Source organism: Canis lupus, chromosome 10 (genome assembly GCF_048164855.1).
Source record: "Canis lupus baileyi chromosome 10, mCanLup2.hap1, whole genome shotgun sequence".
NCBI classification, from domain to species: Eukaryota; Metazoa; Chordata; class Mammalia; order Carnivora; family Canidae; genus Canis; species Canis lupus.
The window spans coordinates 60,774,362-60,798,054 of NC_132847.1; the positions used below are offsets into that span (position 1 = coordinate 60,774,362).

At 33.9% G+C, this 23,693-nt stretch overlaps 1 long non-coding RNA gene and 1 other non-coding gene across 2 annotated transcripts in view; both read left to right on the top strand.

Annotated features, from left to right (window-relative positions):
• The window catches only part of LOC140640984 (uncharacterized), a 57,932-nt gene extending 37,765 nt beyond the window's left edge, over positions 1 to 20,167 (top strand). Inside the window, exons 3-4 of the long non-coding RNA XR_012037563.1 lie at positions 1,909 to 2,238; positions 20,079 to 20,167. This is a non-coding gene — a long non-coding RNA (uncharacterized lncRNA). The remainder of the gene's footprint in view (positions 1 to 1,908; positions 2,239 to 20,078) is intronic.
• On the top strand, positions 14,971 to 15,154 carry LOC140642063 (U2 spliceosomal RNA). Its single transcript, XR_012038641.1, has one exon. It is a non-coding gene; the product is annotated as a U2 spliceosomal RNA (small nuclear RNA).
• Positions 20,168 to 23,693: the final 3,526 nt, after the last annotated feature.

A 23,693-nucleotide genomic window follows, 5' to 3' on the forward strand; every position in this document is an offset into this window, starting at 1 on the left:
CCACTATTGTAATGTAGCTATTTATTTAATAGTGAGCTTGTCTTTAGTTTTTGTTTTGCTTCTCTTAATGGTAAAGAATAAAAGATTAAAAATTGCACACTATTTCCCACCTTATTTTTCATTCCTCATCATCATTTTCTCCTTTTCTGCCAATGTACTCTCCATAACTTCTCCAACAAATAGTTTAATTCACATTAACTCAAGTGCATGATTCATGCCATTTCTCTTATATGGAAACTCCTCTCATTTTCTCAATACTCATGCCAGACTACCTCTTCAGTCAGATTTTTTAAAAAAAGATATTTATTTATTCATGAGAGACACAGAGAGAGAGAAAGAGAGAGACAGAGACAGAGACAGAGACAGAGACACAGGAAGAGGAAGAAGCAGGCTCCATGCAGGGAGCCCAATGTGGGACTTGATCCCAGGACTCCAGGATCACACCCTGGGCCAAAGACAGGCGCCAAACCTCTGAGCCACCCAGGGATTCCCTCTTCACTCAGATTTATTTTCAATACTCTATATTGTTAATTAGCTTTCCCTATCACTATCTTAATTGTTTCATTCACTACAATTTATTCATCATTTTATGCATCTGTTTTTTTAAAAAAGTGATTATTTGGTTTCTACTATTACCAGGACTGTTTTAGATATCAGGAAGATTCAAAGACTAATCAAGCAATAATACTATTGTCAAGGGTAAGACATCAGTATCTGCATGTTTGAGACTGTAGGTAACAGATAATCATGACTTAAAGCGGTTTAAACAAAAATGAAATATATTATATCACATAACTTAAAGTCTAGAGGTAGGATCATTTGCAAATATCCAAATAGTTCTGTTTTTTCAGTTATTGATAATTTAAAAATAATTCCAGTGAGTTCTTTCTTTCTAAGAGTTTTTTTAAATTTTCAGTTAAATTTAAAATTTTAAATTTACAACTTATTTGTATAGTAGTTGAAGAGCTAACAAAAAATCCATTTGTGATGTAAATGAAGATTGCTATTTTCTCTATCCCCATTTCTTATCCTGTCTATTTTTTTAATTCTTAGGATTTTGTTTATAAAAACAGTTTATTTTGTGCAGATGTACTTAAGATCCCTACTAAACTATTCAGAAGTACTATCTGCAGAAAAAAGTATACCATAGAGTTAAATATATTTGATGAAATGTATCTTGAAATCACCTCTTAAGGACAGCAGTAAATCCCAGAATGAGGAATTCTTTTATTCAATCGATATTATTTAACTCTACTGTAGGCACATAGTGCTCTATGCACTGGACTTCTAATTATGAAGAAGGAGACAAAATACTTGTCATGTACAGTAGATGCTATCACAAATAATATTGCAAAAGGGATGGCAAAATACTTTGACATTTTTATAATGTTGTAGATAAGTAAATAGTATGGGGTACTAATTGATTTAAAAGTCAGAAAAACTAATATCTAATCCAATTCTAGAATTAACCAACTGTTTCTTGGTAAGTACTTATACTTCTATGAACCTATTCCTATCTCATTAAAAAAGAGACTCAGGTTGTGCCCTTAAGTACTTTCCATGGTTTTATTATAATAAATGAAACAATATTTTATGTAGTTCTCTTAAGAAAAATATAGTATAAAATGAAATCATTTATTTTAATTATTTTTTGTCGTAATCTAGCATTTATTTTCATAATGCCTATGGAACTTTGAATAACTTTTACTTGCACATTACTTTGCATTTTCTCTCATTTTAAGTGAAGACCATTTCTTATTTCTTATAACATAGACCCAGACCTCACATCAATCTCTATACTCATACAAAACTTTAAAACTAAAGCAACCACAACGAGTAAAAGTAAGAAAGAAACTTTATTTATGGTGTTCTATCCATTGCAGACATTTATTTCAATTGTATTTATAGCTCAACTTGCTGAAGAAAATCTTGCCAGTGAAAAATAAGTCAACAGAGTCTAGCATGTTTTCAACCACGAGCTGGGGAAAGAACAATGGTTTCTGATGAAAGAGAGAGAGAAGCAGATATAGAGACGGAGAGACAGAGACAAAATGAATCCATCATATTCAGCTGACAAAATCTATTCAGAGAACTGCCCACCTTAGATTCTTCAGGACATGGACATTCCACATACAACACTTTCAATGTTACATGATTTATGAGTCAATGTGAAAACTAATGAAAACTTATTTTACATCAATTAATAAAATTGCACCAAGAAATCCTCATTGATATCAGGTAAGACAGAATAGGATCCGGCCACGTTTGTTGACCTTTCTTTATGACTTAAGTATGCTTTATGCATATATAGATACTTTAAAAAAGGATTTATTTATTTATTTATTTTAGAAAGGGAGAGAGAGAGAGAGAGTACAAGTGGGAGGCGCAGAGAAAGAGGGAGAGAGAATCTCAAGCAGACTCTGTGATCAGCTCAGAGCTCGACTTGGGGCTTCATCTCAGAACCCCAAGATCATGACCTGAGCCAGAACCAAGAGTGGGAGACTTAACTGACTCGATTACTCAAGCACCCCCGTACTTTTCTTTGGTAGGTGTGTCATTTCCTATTTCCCATGAAATGTAATTGCAGATCTTCCTTGAATCCTTCTTGGGTGTACATTTTTGCTTTCAATATTGAGTCTTCTTTCTAATACACACAGGAAGAAGACACGCTTTTAACAGAAACTGTGTAAGTGTGCCTGGCAGCTGGGACTTATGAAAATACAAGGAATTAATACCAAAAACACCCTTATAACACCTTGTGTTGTCTTTTATTGTTACTTGGCAAATGCCAAGCTTCTTTGCCCTTGTTCATGGTTTTGTACTTTTGAGATTACTTCTCTCTCCTTTAGGGGCTATGGTGAGTTTTAAAAATTGGCGTGATTATAATTGAAAATATCAAGAAAACTTCCATGCTACAGAAAGTGCTTTAGCTTCAAAATATTTGAGAAAACTTTAATGATGGGGATTTGAATTGTAATGAAATCAAAGCACTGAGTACGTCCTGAAAACTACAAATCCTTGTAGAGAGTCAACAAAAGCATGGTTTCTCTTTTAGAGGAGAAATTCAAGTGAAGTATATTGCACAGTGGGATTTTCCCTCTAGTCATCATTCTTTCAGTGATTCAATGATCATTTATGGGATACATGCCGTGAAAAACTCTCTGCTAAGTGGTGGAAATAGATCATTAAAAAGCTATAGTTCTTGCCCTCAAAGAACTCATAGTCTAGTAGAACACTCAAGCTAATTGCTGTACAGTGTAGTGATGGCTATTTTAATGTTTTCCTTCACACATGAATTGCATATAAAACAAATTTGCAAAAGTTACCTAATAAATCAGAAGCTCTGAGACTGGATTCCACCTTAATTATTTCTTGCAGTAATTATGGGTACATTGAAAATATAAGTAATTACAAATATAAAATTTCCACTCAAAGTGAGTTGGACTCAAATTAGATACAAGGAGGATTAGAGATATCAAATCATATATTTAAAGTTTTGGTTGATTATGGCCTCTGTATTTTGCTTTAAAAATGCTTAATGTGATGTTTTTCTTGTTTCTATTACATCTAAAATATTATGTATTCCAACTTGCTTCTCCAGGGATGGACATTAGAAAATGACATTGTTCTATAAGGTGTGGTAAAACAAATGTACTTATTTCTACAAGAAGATAAGTTGATTTGTATTATTTTTTAATTAAACAAGTATATCTACTGACAAAATAAATTTTCTTTTATAAAAATAAAACTAATGGTGGTGGCTGCTTCATATATATGAACAAAAGTATTATTCTTTGGAAATTAACTGAAACATATTATTAGAAGTGTTTTATTGGGTTATCTCCTGTACTCTTTTCTGAAGTTTTAGAAGTTGATTTTTTTCATAATAAAATCAGTAATATTTAGTTTAATAAATGCAAATAAAGAAAGTGATGTGATATTATTAGAAAGCCAGGAAAAAAAAAAAGAAAGCCAGGAAAACAATTTTTTCAGGATCATTTTATTCTTTGATTATGATTCATGTACACTGTATATAAATATAAGAAATTTAAAAATAGAATTAAGAAAGTAATAATCCAACAACATAGCCAATCACTAAAAAATAATGATGAACTTATTTTAAATTTTTTTCCAGTACAGTTTTTCATAAAATTAAAAGTCATATAAAATGATGTTATGAATAAATTTTTAAACTAGAAAATTTGTCAGCAAATATTGGGGAGATTTTTAATAAACACATGATTATTAACTACTGATGGCACTGTAATTATGAATAACATATTTGGAAAGCCATATGGAAATGTTACAAGCTACACAAATATTTATACCTACTGACTCAACTAAACCTTACTAAGAATTTAACATAAGAAAATAATTAAACCTAAGGCAAAAACTACTTGTAGATATTTAGAAATTCATTTTGAATTTAATGTAACATAACTTGGAAAATTCTAATGTTAATGAATAAAATATTAAGAATCATATAGTTTGTGTCAAAACGTTTTTTAAGTTTTAGGAATAAAATTTAAGATTCAGAGAATTAAAAAGAACACCTTTATAATTGCAACTCTAAAATAAATCTATGTATATGTAGGCACATTGAATATGATGTTTCTGAATTAGAGTTTTTACATAAAATGTATAATAGAATTATTTTTTTCCTTGATAGTATTAGCTATAGTAGGGTTAGTAAACATCAATAACATGTTAGTAGTAGTGTCAATTATTAAAGTTTTTCTTGTTGGATGTTTTCAATATAAGGAAACATCTACTAGTGGGAAAACTCAGATGGGAATATTTAATATCATAAGGTACTTTTTTATCATTCACATAGAGTATTGAAAAAATATCTGTTGCCCTGTATTATTCATGTAGGTACATCTCCTGGCCTCTTTATATGTTCCTTCTAACACCTGAAACAAGCCCACTGTCAAAGGTATCAGAGTCTGATCAAAGGACATTGTCTTTTATTGCTTACAAAGATATTGGTCCCTTCTTTTCTGGAGATTACATTTTGAATCCTTACTATTACATACACATATGTGTGATGTGAGTGTGTATGTGTTTGTAGGTTTAATTGCCTCCCCTAACCCTGTACACAATCATGTGGGGTGTTAGCTTAAACTATCTGAATGACATACAATTTTACTCAAAGGATCACATCTCCTCTTGGCTACCACTGTATTTAACACAAACTTTATTACCTGGGAAAAGGTCTTGGACAAGCCATCTCATACTTTCTCTAGCCATGTTAGAATTATTTTTGCAAGCTCAATCTAATCGGGGCATCTGCCTATTGTGCAATATTTCTGGCATTTAAAACTTGTGCTTGCTGTGTGGTCAGCTAAGGACAGAGTTCAAATGTGACTAAATAACAGTTATTTGAAGTTACAAAGAATGATTTTACTATCTCTAAAAACTTATTTTTCTAGATGGTGTAATATGGCTTGTCTGTTTCCTTCTCTCATCTTCCTTTTTCCCATATGTTTTGATAATGAAAATAATTTTCCAAAATTCAGTAATCTTTTTATTGGAAATGCTCTTGTTAGGGGGAATATTATGGACTGTTTTATTATTTAGATGTCTCAGAAACAACAAACAATGGAAGTTGGTACTTTTAAAATTCTAGCTGTGGTATTTATTATCTTAGTAACCTTCCTTAAGCTCTTAGGTTTCTTTGAATCTCCATTTCCTTACAGATCATAATACCTGAGCTAGTATCTCACTATCTTTAGGAAAGACTCAAAACTGGCATGTTTTCAGTGTTTTGAATATTGTAATGTGTATTTCAAACTTTTATTTTAATGCTGTCAATGAAAAAAAGTTTCTGCTGTAAGAAATTTACAATATTAAAATAATTATGTATAAAACACTGCAAAAATGGTGTATAAATCAAGTGAATTTTGATAAGGAGTGTCATATTCTTTTCTACATATCTCAGCAGTGAAAGAGTCAAGTGACAAGGAAGAAGGGAGAATAGTTGTATTACAGCTCAGTAAACCGAGGAGGACAAAAATGGGGGAAAAACTGGGATGATAAACTCATATTTGTTCTCTGGTCTACAGAAAAGTAATTGAGTAATAATAATTTATACGGCGTTGCCAAGGAGGCACAATTTGCATGGTTTATGGCCAAATACAATGCTAAGACCTTAAAGCATGGGATACTGGAAAAAATTTGCCAACTTTACAAGTTTGTCTTGTATCAGTACTGTATTATTTTATGATGGGAACAAGAAAAAGAATTTAGATATATACATGCAGATTTTTTTCAGCCAAGAGGTAAAGTCCTTAAGTTCAAAATCATATCCACTAGCATCATCTTCATATTGATACTTACTCAGGGAGACATTCATGCATTTATTTTTTAAATCTCTATATTGTATTATTATCTATTGAAGAAAAAAATGATATACACACAAAGCTGCTGCATTAAATTATCTGTAATCGTATAGTTTGAAGCATTTGAGCCAATGCAGCTTAATAAAAATGTAGAACATTATTTTTAACTGCAAAATCATGTGTAAAATCGATACGTCTTCATTTACACCCCTATCATTTAGTTCCTTCAAGGTCTTTTACAGTCTATACAACATATGTGTTCCTAAATATTATTGTTATGTATAAAACTCAATAAAAGCCACATGTAAGAATTTAGTAAAGATAACAATACTATTATAAACATTTTAAATAGTTGAATGATACATAAAGACTACAATAAATGTGGCAGTTTACTTTGAAAAAAGCTGAAGTGGGTGTTAGAAGTATTGCAGCTTTCAGTAATTATGAAGTGGTGGGAAAAAGGGTATCTGAAATGAGATGGATAAATTGTAGCCCAAGATGTGAATAAGTGTGTCTCATAATTCATGTAGCAAACTGAGGTACCTAGTAGAGTTCTGAGGTCTGTGTGCCTGTGCCTGCCTTACCTGTATCCATATCAGCTCAGTGCAATTGAGTGCATTTTTATGCTTTCATGTCCTGTTTATTATGATGAAATGGTGCATAAGAAAACACAAGATTCACATTATGTTCAAATTATTTCCTAATATATTAATCGCACTGGAAAAAATTGTGTTTTCAAAATAAACACTATAATGGAACTGACTGTGTGTGTGTGTGTGCGTGTGTGTGTGTGTGTGTGTGTGTGTTAAGTCTATTGGAAATGTTCCTGATAACAGATGAGTAACTAAGATACTACTAGACCAACAGTTCTACTGAAATAGCTAAATATCTATACAGAAGAGTTCTATGTAAAGGTACTGAAAAGCAAAGTGAAGCAGGCAGACTTTGGTAATGAATCTACTCTCAAAGGAGGGAATTTTTATAGTTAATTTCCAATTTTTGCTGCTTCTGAGTTAACAGAAGCTGTCATGATGCATAAAATGGCAGCAGAAAACCTGCAATTTTTCTTGTCTAGGGAAAGAGGACAAAGTTGTAGATATAGAAGATGCTGAAATCTTTCAAGGAAAGAACAATAGAAAAAATCTTCAGATTCTCTTTGGTCCACATATTTGGCTGACCCCTGTTCAGTCTTAAAGCAATTCAGTTAAAGACAAAAGTTTTCTACTGAGGCTAAAGTCACCAGACAAGTGTTTTCAGTCTATGTTCACCTGAAGCAATTTCCTTCTTTAAAAAATGATACATAAATCATAAAATAAATCATAGAATCCAGAGTTTTACAGCTTAATATTCACATAATCTCTACATTATAATAAAAATTACCTGACATCAAACAACCAGGAATATAAAATTCATTCTCAAGCAAAAAGACAATTTAGAACAACCATAAGATGTCCCCATATATGGGAATTAACAGACAGATCTATACGTGCTATTAATTTAATATTTCTCAACTATTTAACATAAAAATTGATCTTAATGAATGTGAAAATTGAAGACTTCAACAGAAAATAGAAATGTGATTTTAAAAAGAGCAAGATAGCAATTTATAACTAAAAATGCAATATGTGAAAAAAAAACTGGGTGCAATTAATAACAGGATAGAGAGATAACAGGGGCTTAAGCATAGATCAATAAAAATTAACCAAGTTGAAAAATAGAAAAAAAATTTAAAAGATATATATATTTGATATAAATATATTTAATGCTTAGAATTAGAATCCTAGAAAAAAAAATAAGGATGAAAATAGTACAGAAGAAAACCACTGATGAAATAATAGCCCCAAGTCCAGTTTAAATGGGATGAAAGATATAGATTAATGGAATAAAGAAACTTAATGAAACTTATGCTTAATGAATACAATAACAACCACACTTAGGCATAGAATAAGCAAACCTTTGAAAGCCAAGAGAATAAATGGTGAATATGGAAAGAGAAACATGATACACTGCAGAGGAACAATAAAACAATTTAAAGCTTCTCACCAGAGATTATGGAAATAAGACAGTGGAATAATATCTTTAAAGTGATGAAAGAAAAATAAGCAAAATAAGACAGTGGAATAATGTCTTTAAAGTGATGAAAGAAAAATAAGCAAACAATAACTATCAACCAAGAACTTGAAGACCAGCAAAATTATTCTTTACAAATGGCGTTAGACAATTTTAGATTAAAGGGTAATATGCTAATTTATTGCAATCAAATCTTTAGGAAATGCTAACTGCTAGAAAAAGGTTTTGAAGGAAAGTGATATCCAAAGGAAATACAGATTATCAGAATCTTATCAGGAATACAGAGATATATTACATAGTGACAAGGTGGATAATTCTCCAAGAAGACAAAACCATCTTTAATGTGTATTCTCCTAAAAGTAGAGCATCAAATTACTTGACACAACAGTTGATAGAACCGCATGGAGGAAAAAGCAATACACCATTATAACTGCAGACATCAACACCCTTCTATCAGTAATTGAAATATCCAGTTAGTACAAAATCAGTGAGCATATGATAGCAGTTAATCTGATCTAATTGGTATTTATAGGGTACTTCATCCAACAACAGCAGAAAAAATATTTTTCTTAGTTCATAGGAAAAATTCACCAAAATATCCCATATTCTGGGATATAAAACATACCTAAACAGATCTAAAAGAGATAATCATACGAAGTATGCTCTCAGACTGCAATGGTTTGAGATTGTCTTATTGTAAATCAATAACAAAAAGGTATCTGGAAAATTCCAAAATACATGGAGATTGAAACAACACAATGCTAAATAACACTTGTACCAAGAAGTCTCAATAGAAATTAAAAATATTTCAAACCAAATGAAAATAAAAATACAACCTATTAAATATTGTGGGAGGCAGCAAAAGCAGGGGTTAGAAGGAAATTTATAGCATTAAGTGTACATATTCAAAAAGAATAAAGGTATAAAATTAGCAATAGATTCTACGTTAGAAAACCCAGAAAAAAAAAAGAAGAGTGAATTAAATCCAAGGTAAGCAGAAGAAAGGAAATAATAGGAATCAGAATAGTAATCAATGGACTTGAAAACAGAAAGAACAATAGAGAAATCAATGTAACCCAAAGCTGGTTCTTCGAAAATATCATTAAATTTGATAAAACTCTAGCCAGATTAACCAAGAAATAGAGATAAGACACAGAACACTAATAGAAATGACAGAGAGGTCATTGCTACTGATCCTATGGACAGTAAAGCAACGTTCTGAGAAACTCTAAGCCCACAGATTTATGATTTAGATGAAACAGCACAATTCTTTGAAGGACACATCTATCAAAAGTCAAACAACAAGAAATAATCAGTACAGATGTCTAAAAGTAAACGAATCAACAAGTAATTATATTCCAAAATAGAAAAGATTAGGTTAAGGTGTTTCATTGGTGAATTCTGCCAAACATTTGAGGAAGAAATAATATTGATTTTTCTAAAATCTCTTCTAGAAAGTAGACTTCCTCACTCATTTAATAAAGCTAGAATTACCCTAATAGTAAGGCCAGCAAAGACAAATATAAAAAGGAAATTACTGACCAGTATCTCTTATAAACAAAAATGAATATTCCCCAACAAAATATTAGCAAATTAAATCCAACAATGCATAAAAAGATTTATACAGCATAACCAATTAGGATTTCTTCTAGACATGCAAGTCTAGTTCTACATTCAGAGATCAATTACTCTACTCCATTGCATTGGCCGGGCTAAAGGAAAAAAATCCTATGATCATATTAATGCATACAATAAACATTAAAGATAATCCAACATCCATTTATGATATAAACTTTCAAAAAGTAGAAATAGAAGAGTAGTTTTATTTTTGACTTTTTGAGGAACCTCGGTACTGCTATGAGGAACCTCCATACTGTTTTCCACAGTGGCTGCACCAGTTTGCATTCCCACCAACAGTATAAGAGAGTTCCTCTTTCTCCCGTGCCCTTGCCAAAAATCTGTTGTTTCCTGTGTTAATTTTAGCCATTCTGACTGGTATGATGTATCATTGTGTTTTTTCTTTCTATTTCCCTGATGGTGAGTGGTTGAGCATCTTTCCGTGTGTCTGTAGGTCATCTAGATATCTTCTCTGGAAAACAATGATCTATTCATGTCTTCTGCTCAGTTCTTAACTGGATTATTTGTTTTTTTGAGTGTTGAGTTTGGCAAGTTCTTTTTAGATTTTGGATGCTAACCCTTTATCAGATATATCATTTGCAAACATTTTCTCCCATCCCGTAGGCTGCCTTTTAGTTTTGTTGATTGTTTCCTTTGCTATGCAGATGCTTTTTATCTTGATGAAATCCTAATAGTTCATTTTTGGTTTTTATTTCCCTTGCCTCCAGAGACATGTACAGTAAGAGGTTGCTATGGCCCAGGTCAAAGAGGTTGCTGCCTGTGTTCTCCTCTAGGATTTTGATGGTTTCCTGTCTCACTTTTTAGGTCTTTAATTCATTTTGAATTTATCTTTGTGTATGGGGTAAGAAAATGGCCCATTTTCATTTTTCTGCATGTTGCTGTCCAGTATTTCCCACAAAATTTGTTGAAGAGACTGTCTTTTTTTTTCTCCATTGGATACTCTTTTCTGCTTTGTCCAAGATTAGTTGACCATATAGTTATGGGTCCATTTCTGGGTTTTCTATTTTGTCCCATTGATCTATGTGTCTATTTTGTCTTTTTTTTTAATTTTCTTTTTTTAATAATAAATTTATTTTTTATTGGTGTTCAATTTGCCAACATACAGAATAACACCCAATGCTGTGTCTATTTTGTGCCAGTACCATACGCTCTTGATGACTAAAGCTTTTTAATACAGTTTGAAGTCTGGAATTATGATGTTTCCAGTTCTATTTTTCTTTTCCAGGATTACTTTGGCTATTTGGAGTTTTTGCATTTCCATACAAATCTTAGGATTGTTTGTTTTAGCTCTGTGAAAAATGCTGATGGTTTTTTGATAGGGATTGCATTAAGTGTAGATTGCTTTGGGTAGTACAGACATTTTAACAGTATTTGTTATTTCAATGGGATGTTTTTCAATTTCTTTGTGTCCTCTTCAATTTCTTTCATAAATGTTCTATAATTTTCAGAGTATAGGTCTTTTACTTCTTGGTTAGGTTTATTCCTTGGTATCTTATGTTTTTTTGGTGCCTCTTTAAAAGGGTTCGAGTGCTTGATTTCTTTCTGCTGCTTCATTATTAGTGTACAGAAATGCAACAGATTTCTGTAGGTTGATTTGGTATCCTGTGACTTTGCTGAGTTCATTTATCAGTTCTAGCAATGTTTTGGCAGAGTCTTTTGTGTTTTCTACATTACAGTATCCTGTCATCTACAAATAGTAAAAGTTTTACCTCTTTGTTGCCCATTGGGATGCCTTTTTCTTCTTTGTGTTGTCTGATTGCTGAGGCTAGGACTTCCAGTACTATCCCTATCTTGTCCTTGACTATAAAGGAAAAGTCTTCAGTTTTTCCCCATTGAGGATGATATTAGCTGTGAGTTTTCATTAATGATGAGGTATGTTCCCTCTATCCCTACTTTGCTGAGGGTTTTTATCAAGAATGGAAGCTGTATTTTGTTAAATTATTTTTGCTTGTATTGGCAGGGTCATGTGAGTTTTATCCATTTTCTTATAAATGTGGTATATCATGTTGATTGATTTGTGAACACTCAACCACTCTTAGAACCCAGCAATAAATCCCACTTGATTATGGTGAATAATTCTTTTAAAATACTGTTGGATTCAATCTGCTAGCATTTTGTTGAGAATTTTTGCATCCATGTTTATCAGTAATATTGGTCTGTAATTCTCCTTTTTAGTGGGGTCTTTGTCTCCTTTTGGAATCAAGGTAATGCTGGCTTCATAGAATGGGTTTGGAAGTTTTCCTTCCTTTCTATTTTTTGGAACAGTTTGAGAAGAAGAGGTGTTAATTCTTCTTTAAATATCCCATAGGATTCCCCTGGAGAGCCATCTGGCCCAGGCCTGTTGTTCGTTAGGGGGTTTTTAATTACTGACTCAATATTTTTGCTGGTTTTGGGTCTGTTCAAGTTATCTATTTCTTCCAGTTTCAACATTTTGTATGTTTTTAGGAATTTATTCATTTCTTTCAGATTGCCCAGTTTGCTGGCATATATTTTCATAATATTCTCTTATAATTGTATTTCTGTGGTATTGGTTGCGATCTCTTCTCTTTCATTCATGGTTTTATTTATTTGAGTCCTTTGTCTTTTTGATAAGGCTGGCCAGGGGTTTATTCAATTGTATTAATTATTTCAAAGAACCAGCTTTTACTTTCATTTCAATCTGCTCTACTGTTTTTTCTCATTTCTATGTCATTTATTTCTGTTCTAATCTTTATTATTTCCCTTCTTCTGCTGAACTCAGGCTTTATTTGCTATTCCTTTTCTAGCTCCTCTGGATGCAAAATTAGGTTGTGTATTTGAGACTTTTCTTGCTTCTTGAAGTAGGCCTGTGTTGCTATATACTTCCCTCTTAGGACCGCCTTTGCTGCATCCCAAAGGTACTGGGCTGTCTTGTTTTCATTTGCTTCTGTGTATTTGCAAATTTCTTCTTTAATTTTCCAATTAACTGACTCATTCTTTGGTAGGATATTCTTTGACCTCCATGTATTTGTAGTCTTTCCAAATTTTTTTCTTGTGGTTGACTTCAAGTTTCATAGCATTGTGGCTTGAAAATATGCATGGCATGATCTCAGTCTTTTTGTATTTGTTGAATCCCGATTTGTGAACCATTGTGTGATTTAGTCTGGACAATGTTCCATATGCACTCAAAAAGAATGTATATTCTACTGTGTTAGGATGAAATGTTCTGAATATATCTGTTAAGTCCATCTTGCCCTGTTCAAAGCCATTGCTTTTTTCATGATTTTCTGCTTAGATGATCTGTCTATTACTCTAAGTGGGGTGTTAATATCCTCTACTATTATTGTATTACTATCCATGAGATTTTTTATGTTTATTATTAAATGAGTTATATATTGGAGTGTTCCCAAGTTGGGAGCATAAATATTTACAATTGTTAGTTGTAATAACTTGTTGGATAGTTGGATATAACCCCCCCCCCCTTTTTTTTTTTACAATATAGTGCCCTTCTTCATCTCTTGTTACAGTCTTTGGTTTAAAATCTTGTTTGTCTGATGTAAGTATAGCTACTCTGGTTTTCTCTTTACATCCACAAGCGTGATAGATGGTTCTCCATCCTCTCATCTTTGATCTCGAGGTGTCTTTGGGTCTAAAATGAGTCTTTTGTGTGCAGCATATAGATGGGTCTTGTTTTTTTAGTCCATTCTGATATTCTTTGCCTTTTGATTGGAGCATTTAGTTCACTTACATTCAGAGTAATTATTGATAGATATGAATTTAGTGCCATTGTATTACCTATAAAGTCATTGTTTCTGGAGTTTTTCTCTGTTCCCTTCTTATCTTTGCTGCTTTTGGTCTTTCTTTCCTACTCAAAAAGTCTCCTTTAATATCTCTTGCAGGGCTGGTTTAGTGGTTATAATCTCCTTTTAGTTTTTGTTTGTCTGAGAAACTCTTTATCTCTCTTTCTATTTGGAAAGACTCACTGGATAAAGTATTCTTGGCTGCATATTTTTTCCCATTTATTATGTCAAATATATCAGGACATTTTCTTCTGGCCTGTGGAGATTCCTGTGGAGAGATCTGCTGCTAACCTGATTTGTCTTCCTTTGTAGGTCAGGGATTTCCTTTACTGTTTTTGGGTAAACTCCTTAAGTTTGTATTTTTTAAATTTTACTCTGATATGTTTTGGTACTGGCCAAAACATGTTGATTTTGGTGGGAGATCTATGTGCCTCCTAGATTTGGGTGCCTGTTTCTTTCCCCAAGTTTTTGGTGATAATTTGCTCAAATAAACCTTCTGCCTCCTTTCCCCTCTTTTTTTTTTTTTTCTTGCAGGACTCCTATGATATGAATGTTATTATGCTTTATGGAGTCACTGAGTTCCTTTAAGTCTTTATTTGTGATTTAATATTTTTTCCTTTCCTCTTTTTTCAAGCTTCATTATTTTCCAGAATTTTAACTTCATATCACTTATTCATTTCCTGCTTCTTTCATCTTTATAGTCATTGCATCCAGTTGGTTTTGCATCTCAGTTATAGCATCTTTTATTTTGGCAGGACTAATTTTTAACTCTTTTTCTCTGTGGTAGGGGTCTTTCTGGTTTCTTCTATGTTCTTCTCAATCCCAGCTAGTATCCTTATGATTGTTGTTTTAAATTCTGGTTCAGAAAAAAACAAAAATTCTATTCAGGCATAGTACTTATATCTATTTTGATTAGCTCCCTGGTTATGATCTCTTCTTGTTTTCTCTTTGGGGATGAATTCCTCCATCTTGGCATCTTGTCTAGGTTTCTGTCATTTGTGCACTAGAAAAGCCTGTGCCTGGTTCTATTTCCACTAGAGCTGAAGCTTTGTAGCAGTCTATGATGAGTGCATGGGTGAGAGATTGTGCTGGTCTTCTGGGGGAGAGGCCTGCCGCTATTCTGGCTCTCAATCACACTTGCCCTATTTAAAAAGGCCTGTGATATCGCTTCTCGGCCTTTTGGCTAAGATCAAGTGTAGTATATGTTCTTATCAGTTTAAAAAGGCCTGTGGAGTGTAGAGGGAGAAGCTTGGTGTAAGTGGCTCAAGGCCTCCACTGTGCACTGTGTGCTCACTGACGTCCGTCTGTGCTGCTGGAAGGGGTGAAAATGACCCCGACCCACTCTCTTCCCTTGAGGGGGGACTTTGTGCTCATTGTTCTTCAGGAAGTCTTCACAGAAGGGTGAACAATCCCAGGCTTCTGTCGTTCTTTCCTTCACCCTGTCTGTGTCTGTGTTGCCTACCTACCAGATGGTGGCGCAGTGCTCCTATTTTATCTCCGGTGCATGGCTGGGTTTCAAAACTCCAAATTTTGGGGGCCTAGCATGGTGTGAAGCCACGCTGATCTTCTGGGAGAGGGTCTCACTGCACTGTGGCTGGTACAAGATTGTCCCAGAAAAGCAGCTGCACAACCACATAGGGGCTCAGAGTTTATGGTAAAGTGTAGCAAAAAGCTGGTATCTAGATTAGCTGCCCTCAGCAGGCATCTCAGCTCTTATGCTAATGAATGGGGCAATTCAATGGCATGCTTCCGGCTCTTTTGTCCTTTGAGAGGCATTGACACCTCACCCAAATGCACTCCAAGAAGTGGAACTGTCTCTTCTAGTGTGACCCTGGGGATCCTCAGACCATGCTGTCTGCTCTCAAGCCTCTGCTTTCCTTCCCCATATGAGCACTGCTACACTCTGGTGATGGTACAGACTTTTAAAGCTTCAGACTTTCAGCTCTGCTGCTTATAAAAACTTGCAATAATCAACTTCTCTAGTTTTCCTAGTCAATGGTTGTGGGGAAATGTTTTGTCTTTCTTTTCCCTGTATACTGTTTCATCTCCTTCTCTCCTCTCTCAGTGATCAGGGTTCCCTACGCTCTGCAGCACTTGAGATTTTCTCCCTCAAATCACATCACTGCATCTCCTACCTTCCACAATGTGGCTTCTTTTCTCCTTCTAGTTTGTTCTCTCTGTCCTCAGAATGATTTCCTGGGTGTTGAGAATGATTTAATAATTATCTATCTGTGTTCATGGAACAAGGCAAGCAGAAGGTCCTCCTCCACTACTCCTCCATTATAACTCCTCCCCTCCAGGCTTCCAGTCTTAAAATGTGGTAGTTATCATGCCACTGTGGTATTAGTGATAGAAGAGACAAATAATTCTATAGATAGGAATAGAGAGCTCCAAAACCGTTTCATGCAAATACAGTCAACTTACCTCTGACAAAAGAGCAAAGACAACCTAATGGGAAAAGGATAGTTCTCTCAGCAAATGGTGCTGAGAAAACTGCGTGCACATGAAAAAAATGCATCTAAATATTGACCTTACACCTTTCATAAAAATTAATACAAAATGGATCATAGCCTTATATGTAAAATGCAAGTTATGAAACTTCTAGAAGATAATATAGGAAAAAAATCTAGGTGACTTTGGATTTGGCAACGAGTTTTTAGATACAATGCAAAAGTATGACCTATGGAAAAAAATGGTACATTAGACTTCATTAAAATTAAAAAAAAACAAATGAACAAACAAAAACTTCATTGTGAAAGATGCTGTTAAAAGAACAGTCAAGACACAGACTAGGAAAAATATCTATTTTTATCTGTTATCTTTATCTAAAATATCTATCATATATCTAATAAATGACTCAGATCCAGACTTATAGATAACTTAAAATTCAACATTAAGGGGCACCCCGGTGGTTCAGTTGGTCAAGTGTCTGCCTTTGCCAGAGTCCTGGGATCTAGCTCCCCTGCTCAGCGGGGAGCCTGTTTCTCCTTCTCCCTCTGCCTGCCACTCCCCCAGCTTGTGCTGTTTCAGATAAATAAAATCTTTTAAAAATCAACATTAAGATAAAGAACAACAGGGGAAGGGGTGGGGGATGGGGTAACTGTGTGATGTATTAAGGCGGGCATATGATATGATGAGCACTGGGTATTATATGTTGGCAAACTGAATTTAAATGTAAAAATAAAATAAAAATTTTTAAAAAGATTTAGGAACACAAAAAACAGACAAGGATCTGAATTGATGAATCACTAAAGAAGATAAATACCTGGTAAGTAAGCATACGAAAATATGCCAATACCATCGTTATTAGAGAAGTACACATTAAAATAACAATGAGAGGGATCCCTGGGTGGTGCAGCGGTTTAGCGCCTGCCTTTGGCCCAGGGCGCGATCCTGGAGACCCGGGATCGAATCCCACATCGGGCTCCCGGTGCATGGAGCCTGTTTCTCCCTCTGCCTGTGTCTCTGCCTCTCTCGCTCTCTCTGTGTGACTATCATAAATAAATAAAAAATTAAAAAAAAAATAACAATGAGATTCCATTACATACCTATTACAATGGCTAAAATTCAAAACACTGACACCAAATTCTGACAAGTTTGTGGAACTACAGGAATTCTAATTTATTGCTAGATGAATCCAAATTTACACAGGCACTTTAGAAGAGAGTTTGGCAGTTCTTTAGTCTTACTAAATAATCAAGTAATCGTATTCCTAGGTATTTACTTGAGTAAATTGAAAACTTATACTACATAAAATTTCAAACATGAATGTTTACTGTAACTTTATTCATTATTGCCCAAATTTGGAAGCAACCCAGATGTTCTTCAACAGGTGAATGAATAAATGAAATGATATATCCATGCAAATGAATATTACTCAATGATTAAAAGAAATAGCTATCAAGCTATGAAATGACATGGAGGCACCTTCAATACAAATTTGTAAGTGGAAGAAGCCCATTTGAAGAGGCTATGACATACTGTATGATTTCAAGTACATGACAATTTGGGAAAATCAAGATTATAGACACTGTAAAAGGATGAATGGTTGTTACGCTTTTGGGCAAGGGAGGGATGACTATGTGGAATTCAAAATTTTAGGGTACTGTAACTATTCTGTATAATACTGTAATTGTGGATAACATTAAATCATGCATTCAGCAAACAAACAAACAAAAAAAACCCTATCCGACACAAAGAATGAACTCTAATGTAAACTATGGACTTCACTTAATATATTAATATTGGTTCATCAATTGTATCAAATATAACACATCAGAGCCTTGGGGGTGAGAAGAAGTATATGGGAACTTCAGTACTTTCTGCTCAAATTTTCTATGAACTTTAAATCAAGTCCATTAATTTTTGAAAGGTGAGGATGGGGGTAAGGGTGGATATTGTGAGGGCTACTAGGAATGTCTGCCAAATCTGGGACTCTTGTTAAATTCCCTTTCTAATCTCACAGAGGAAGAACTAGAACTAGTTTATTTGCTCTCATTGAGGCAGTAATACCAAACCTAGCATAAATAAAACATTTTGGAATTTACAGAGTGCTGCATTTATGCTAATGATGATATATATCCTTCCCAGAAACCCAATGAGAAATATAGAGTAGGCTTTCTGATTATTCCCATTGTAGAAAAACCTGATGTTCTGACAGGCTAATTAACTTGTCCAAAATACATAGTTAACAAGAAGCAGAGCTGTTTTCTGATTTGTATTCCATATACTTTCCTCCATACCTCATTGTGAGATCACACTTTCCTTTTAAATTTTTCTGAAGTGAGCACTGACTGGGTGTCCTGATCACAAAATCTTATAGTTGGAGAGGATAGTATATGAAATGGACAAGTCGTAGGTCGCTGGCACAGTATTGGCTATGTCCAGGTGTTCCAATCCAATGGTACAGAAAGAAATAGAGGGCAGCCCCAGTGGCCCAGAGGTTTAGTGTCACCTTCAACCCAGGGTGTGATCCTGGAGACCCGGGATCCAGTCCCACATCAGGCTCCCTGCATGGAGCCTACTTCTCCTTCTGCCTGTGTCTCTGCCTCTCTCTCTCTCTCTCTGTGTCTGTCATAAATAAGTAAATAAAATATTAAAAAAAAAGAAATAGAATACAGAAATATTCCTTTGATGATGCAGGAAATTGCCTTATATGGAGGCAGTTGTATCTGAGGAATGATACAGTATCTCTCATAGTCCAATGTGGTAAGAGGCAGCAAGACCACATCTCTAAACATCTGTGCCAACATTGTGAGGGCTGCACTGACCATCGGATTTGTGCCTTGCTTCCTTGACAACAAATAACTTGTTCACTCCCTTGTAACCATATCTTGCATATATCCTTGACACTAATTTGTTTGCTCATTTGATAGTACGCCAACCGAAAGTAGCTTTAAAACTACACCAAATTCTCCTATTTACCAATCTTTGAAAATGCTTGGTCACTTGATGTTCAGTTTTATTTAAAGTCAGAAATCACTGGTCTTTACAATTCTATCAGCAGAGTATCAGAATAAATAGTTGTTCAGGGAAGACTTATTAGAAACTACAATTATACTTCTTATATGTTTGGTGTGTTGAATGGTACGGGCAAAGGGTGAACTGAAAATACCTTTTTCACTATGTTCATGAAGGAGGGAAACTGAAAAAATTCTGTTTTTCTCAAATTTCAGTTTGAGGATATTGGACAGTGAATATTTGTTGACAATACATATTGAGCTGTTTGCTTAGATTCAGGATAAACATAGGTCTGAAGTCCAAAGTACAAAGTATTAATATTGTTTTAACCTTTCTGAATAAAATCACAGGCAGAAAAACAGGCTGTCTGAATTCTGAAAACAGCAATGTAATCAGTGCATGATGTGATCTCTTTTATGTCTAAGTGGCATAAACTAAGCATTATTTTCTGTCTGTGTCTCTTGCAGAAGCTTAGAATGTTCCTGCCCTGAATACTGATTTCTAACAAGTTGGAAATCTTGGGCCTGCCAGTGCCTGATGCTCACACAGTTTGAATGTGTGCTCAGACATATATTCTGTTAATAATCTTAATCGAATTCACAAAAACGAGAGAATAGATAAAACTCATGACCATTTTCTTGACTAGAAAATACAGAAGCATCTCCAAATGATTGTCACTATTGGAAAAATACAAGTGTATGTAAGAAATATTGAGGTTTTATGTTAAACAATAATTAATTTGCTTGCTATTGCTAAAAAGGCACGTTGCATACAAATTCTGACAAATATTTCACCATTTGTTTGTCCAAAGGAAGGTAGTGATGCTGCGTGGTTGGCGTGAACACTCTGGAATAAGAATATTTTATCACACTAGATTCAAGTGGCAGATTTGGAAATAAGGTAAGTTATCCCAGGAGCAGGAGAGATGTACTTGTGGCATTCTTTCTGTTACTACACTGTCACCCTCTTCCCAACTCTCAAGCTAGTCTCAGTTCATGACACTTAATCACATCCTTTGACATATGGTTTGATTTTCTTATTGCTGTTCTTGTTTATGATAATTATCATTCAAAACAATTAAAACAGAATTAACTGTATGTATGAATTATAAACAGGCACTTATTCATTCAATAGTTCATTAGGCTTACAATGTACCAGGATCAAGCTTGGTAAGAGAACGCTGCATTGAGAAAAACAGGCTCATGCTTTACCTCATTTGTGCATGAATGATACCAATGATTTTTTTTTTTAATTTTGTTTTTTGATAGTGTTTTTCTTTCTTTTCTTTTAGTAGCTATGGGAATAAAGGAAATTGATTTATTCATTCCTTCTGGAAAGGCAATAAATGGCATGGTTCTAATCCTGGCTTTGTCATTAACAGGTTATGTAAAACTCGGGTATATTATATAAATCACTCCTGGTCTAGTTTAGTCATCTGCAAAACTGTCATAACAGTCATAATATCTAGGTTTGCTGTAGAATTAAAGAAGTCAATTTGTGAAAACTGCTTAGATTTGTGTGTGACATTTGGTATTAACATTTTAGCTATTATTATTCATTTGTCAGAATATTCATTATAGGTCTCCAAAACTATGCTGAAAAAGGATAATAGTGATTATTTTAATCTATTAATTAATTACATGGTACTGGGTAGTTTGCTTAGACCTTAATATACATTATTTTACTTCATCCACAACATAGTGGAAAGTGCTATTATCTTCATTTAGAATCGAACTGAGACTCAGAGGAGCTAATCACTGAACAAATAACAGGACCATGGTTGTGTGGTTCCAAAGTCCAGGTTAAGATAGAATATGCTCCCCCGAATCTTAGTCAATAATTTGTAAAGGAAAAATCCACCAGTACTGACTCCTGCTGAGGAAAACAGAAAGAAAATGAATACTTATGCAGTATGATAAGGACTATACTCAGAGTATATGTACTCTGGTATTTTGGGAACACAGAACACAGAGGGATTAAATTTTCCTTCAGTGGAGATTGGATGACCTCTTGGGTTCTAGGATTATGGTTGAAAAGAGGTCACCAAATAATATCGAATACAACATTAGACTCAATACTTTTCTTAGCCTAGACACTAAAGAATACATAGCTCAGTGTCTCTGTATCATTATGTAGTCAGAAGTAATAGTTTTTATAACACAAAGAGAAAAACAACATATTCTAATTAAAGAGCAATTGAGTAAATTCCATTTGAAAAAAGAAGCTGAAGGAAGAAATGAATAATTTTTAAAAAAATGGTACAGCTTCATATTCTAATGTCATCTACCCTCACTCCAACAACTTTTTATTCATGCATCTCTCTTTTGGCCAGCACTTCTCATGCATCATTGTCATCTCATACCTAGATTATTTTACAAAATTTCAAAATTGGTCTTCCTGTTGCAAACATCACCCCATTCAATTCACTGCATTTGAGGCAATATTTCTAAATGCATATCTGACCATATTAGCTTACTACTAAAAATACAATAATAAAATTTCCCCTTGTCTATAAAATCAAATCTCAATACAATGCTGGGATTTTCAAAATTCATGATGACCCTTCCATTTTCTACCTGTTCAAACCCACCTCCTTTCACTATGTATGCCTTATGCTCTACCCATTGCAAATAGCATTCCGTTAATGAAATATTTATTTAATTAATGTCATTACCTAGTTCAGTGTATGGTATACACATCAACTCAATAATGTTGACTGAAGGGATGGGAACATTTAGAAAAAAGGAATGAGTCTCTGTAGTGAGTCATTTGTAATCCACTTCAGAGCCAGAGGGGAACTTTGCCTCCTCGACCATTTTACCTCCAAGACACAAAGATTGGAAATGTCAGGACATGTCCAGCAAATAATTATCAAATTTGGCTGGAACACAGAGAGAAACAGGGATGTTGCAAAGAGCAGAGCTTTATCATATAGTGCATAAAAGCAAGTACTTTAGAATTAGGTATGGATCGAAATTGAATTTCTAGTCCTAACTAGTTTTATGATCCTGAGTCATCCATTTGTTTTCTCTGTCCTATTTCCTTAAGTAAAATGTGAAAAATATTACTTATTTCATTTTTAAAGTGCTTAACACAGTGGTTAGCCCATAATTTATGATTAAAGCAGAATTCTTTCTTCTTCTGCTATATAGCTATATATTTATTCTTCTTTGTTAAAAAGTTAGATTTCATATAGAAATATACTGATGACACAGACATATCTACATTCACTGGATATCTCTAGATGCTCTTAAATATCGCTCTCCACATTTCTACTCCCTGCACTATAGGGAGGCTGAAATGTATGAGTTACATTAGGGATTCCCCATTCCTGGGTTTTTGATGGGTCTGGCTAAAGAAGGTCCTGGCAGGAGATAGGAGCGAGAGATGAGAGTTGACTTAGGACACTGATTACTCCAACTCCGTCCCTGTAGGCCTGCTTTAGCCCAGCAGCATCCCTCTTGAAGAAAAGTTTATTTAGTTCCTGTCAGATGATCCTTACCTGGCAACCATTTGTGTCTTTTGACAATGTAACAATCTGTTTTGTCTTAACATGTCAAGTGACTAATATTTTTAGCTTCATCTCTTCAGGACCAGAGATCTAATGAAATCCTGTATTACTAACTTTTAGGAACAATACTATCTAAGGTGGTGTCTGTCTGTTCACACCTTTTAAAATCTTCTTTGAATTATTCTTGAGTGTGGCTTTTGGGTCTTCTGAGATCCTAAGTACTATACATGTATTCCCAGAAAAATAGAATAGCATGTGTGCTAAAAAGAAAATGGGAATAAGAGCCATATGAAAGAAGGGTATAATAAAAAATAAATAAATAAAAAAAACAACAAAAAACAAGACATGTTTGTAGATTTCTTTTCAACTTCCTGGAACTCCTCACATATTTCACATATTGCTTGTATATTATATACAGATTGGCATGAAGAATTCATACTACATTTTATATATAATGCAGTGCTTTTGTTTTTGTTTTTTGCTTTTGTTTTTTGAATCAAATATTTCTTAAGTTTTTTTGAATCTATTCCAGAAGTTTATTATGTCTAGTGGTCTGTTTGTTCTAAAGCATTTAGGGAATTTATTTTCACTAGCACATGGTTTTAAATTTCTTGAGTTGGGAATATTATAGAAAATTGAATGTGATTTTCAAATGTACTCATCAACTGAGCAGCACTCCAGTGGGCACTGCTCTCTGTTAAGACATGAGATTATAATCTATGAGTTTCTAGAACAACTAAAACTAACGGAACATGATCAGGAATGAATTATGCTTTTTATGGCTAATATTTTTTTCTGGTTATAGGATTCAAGTTTTCTCTTTAAGTATCTCTTAATAACAACAAAATACTATGTGTTTAAAAGTAGACTAAATGGTAATTTTTATGAATAATAGTCCAGGAAAATAAAGCTAGT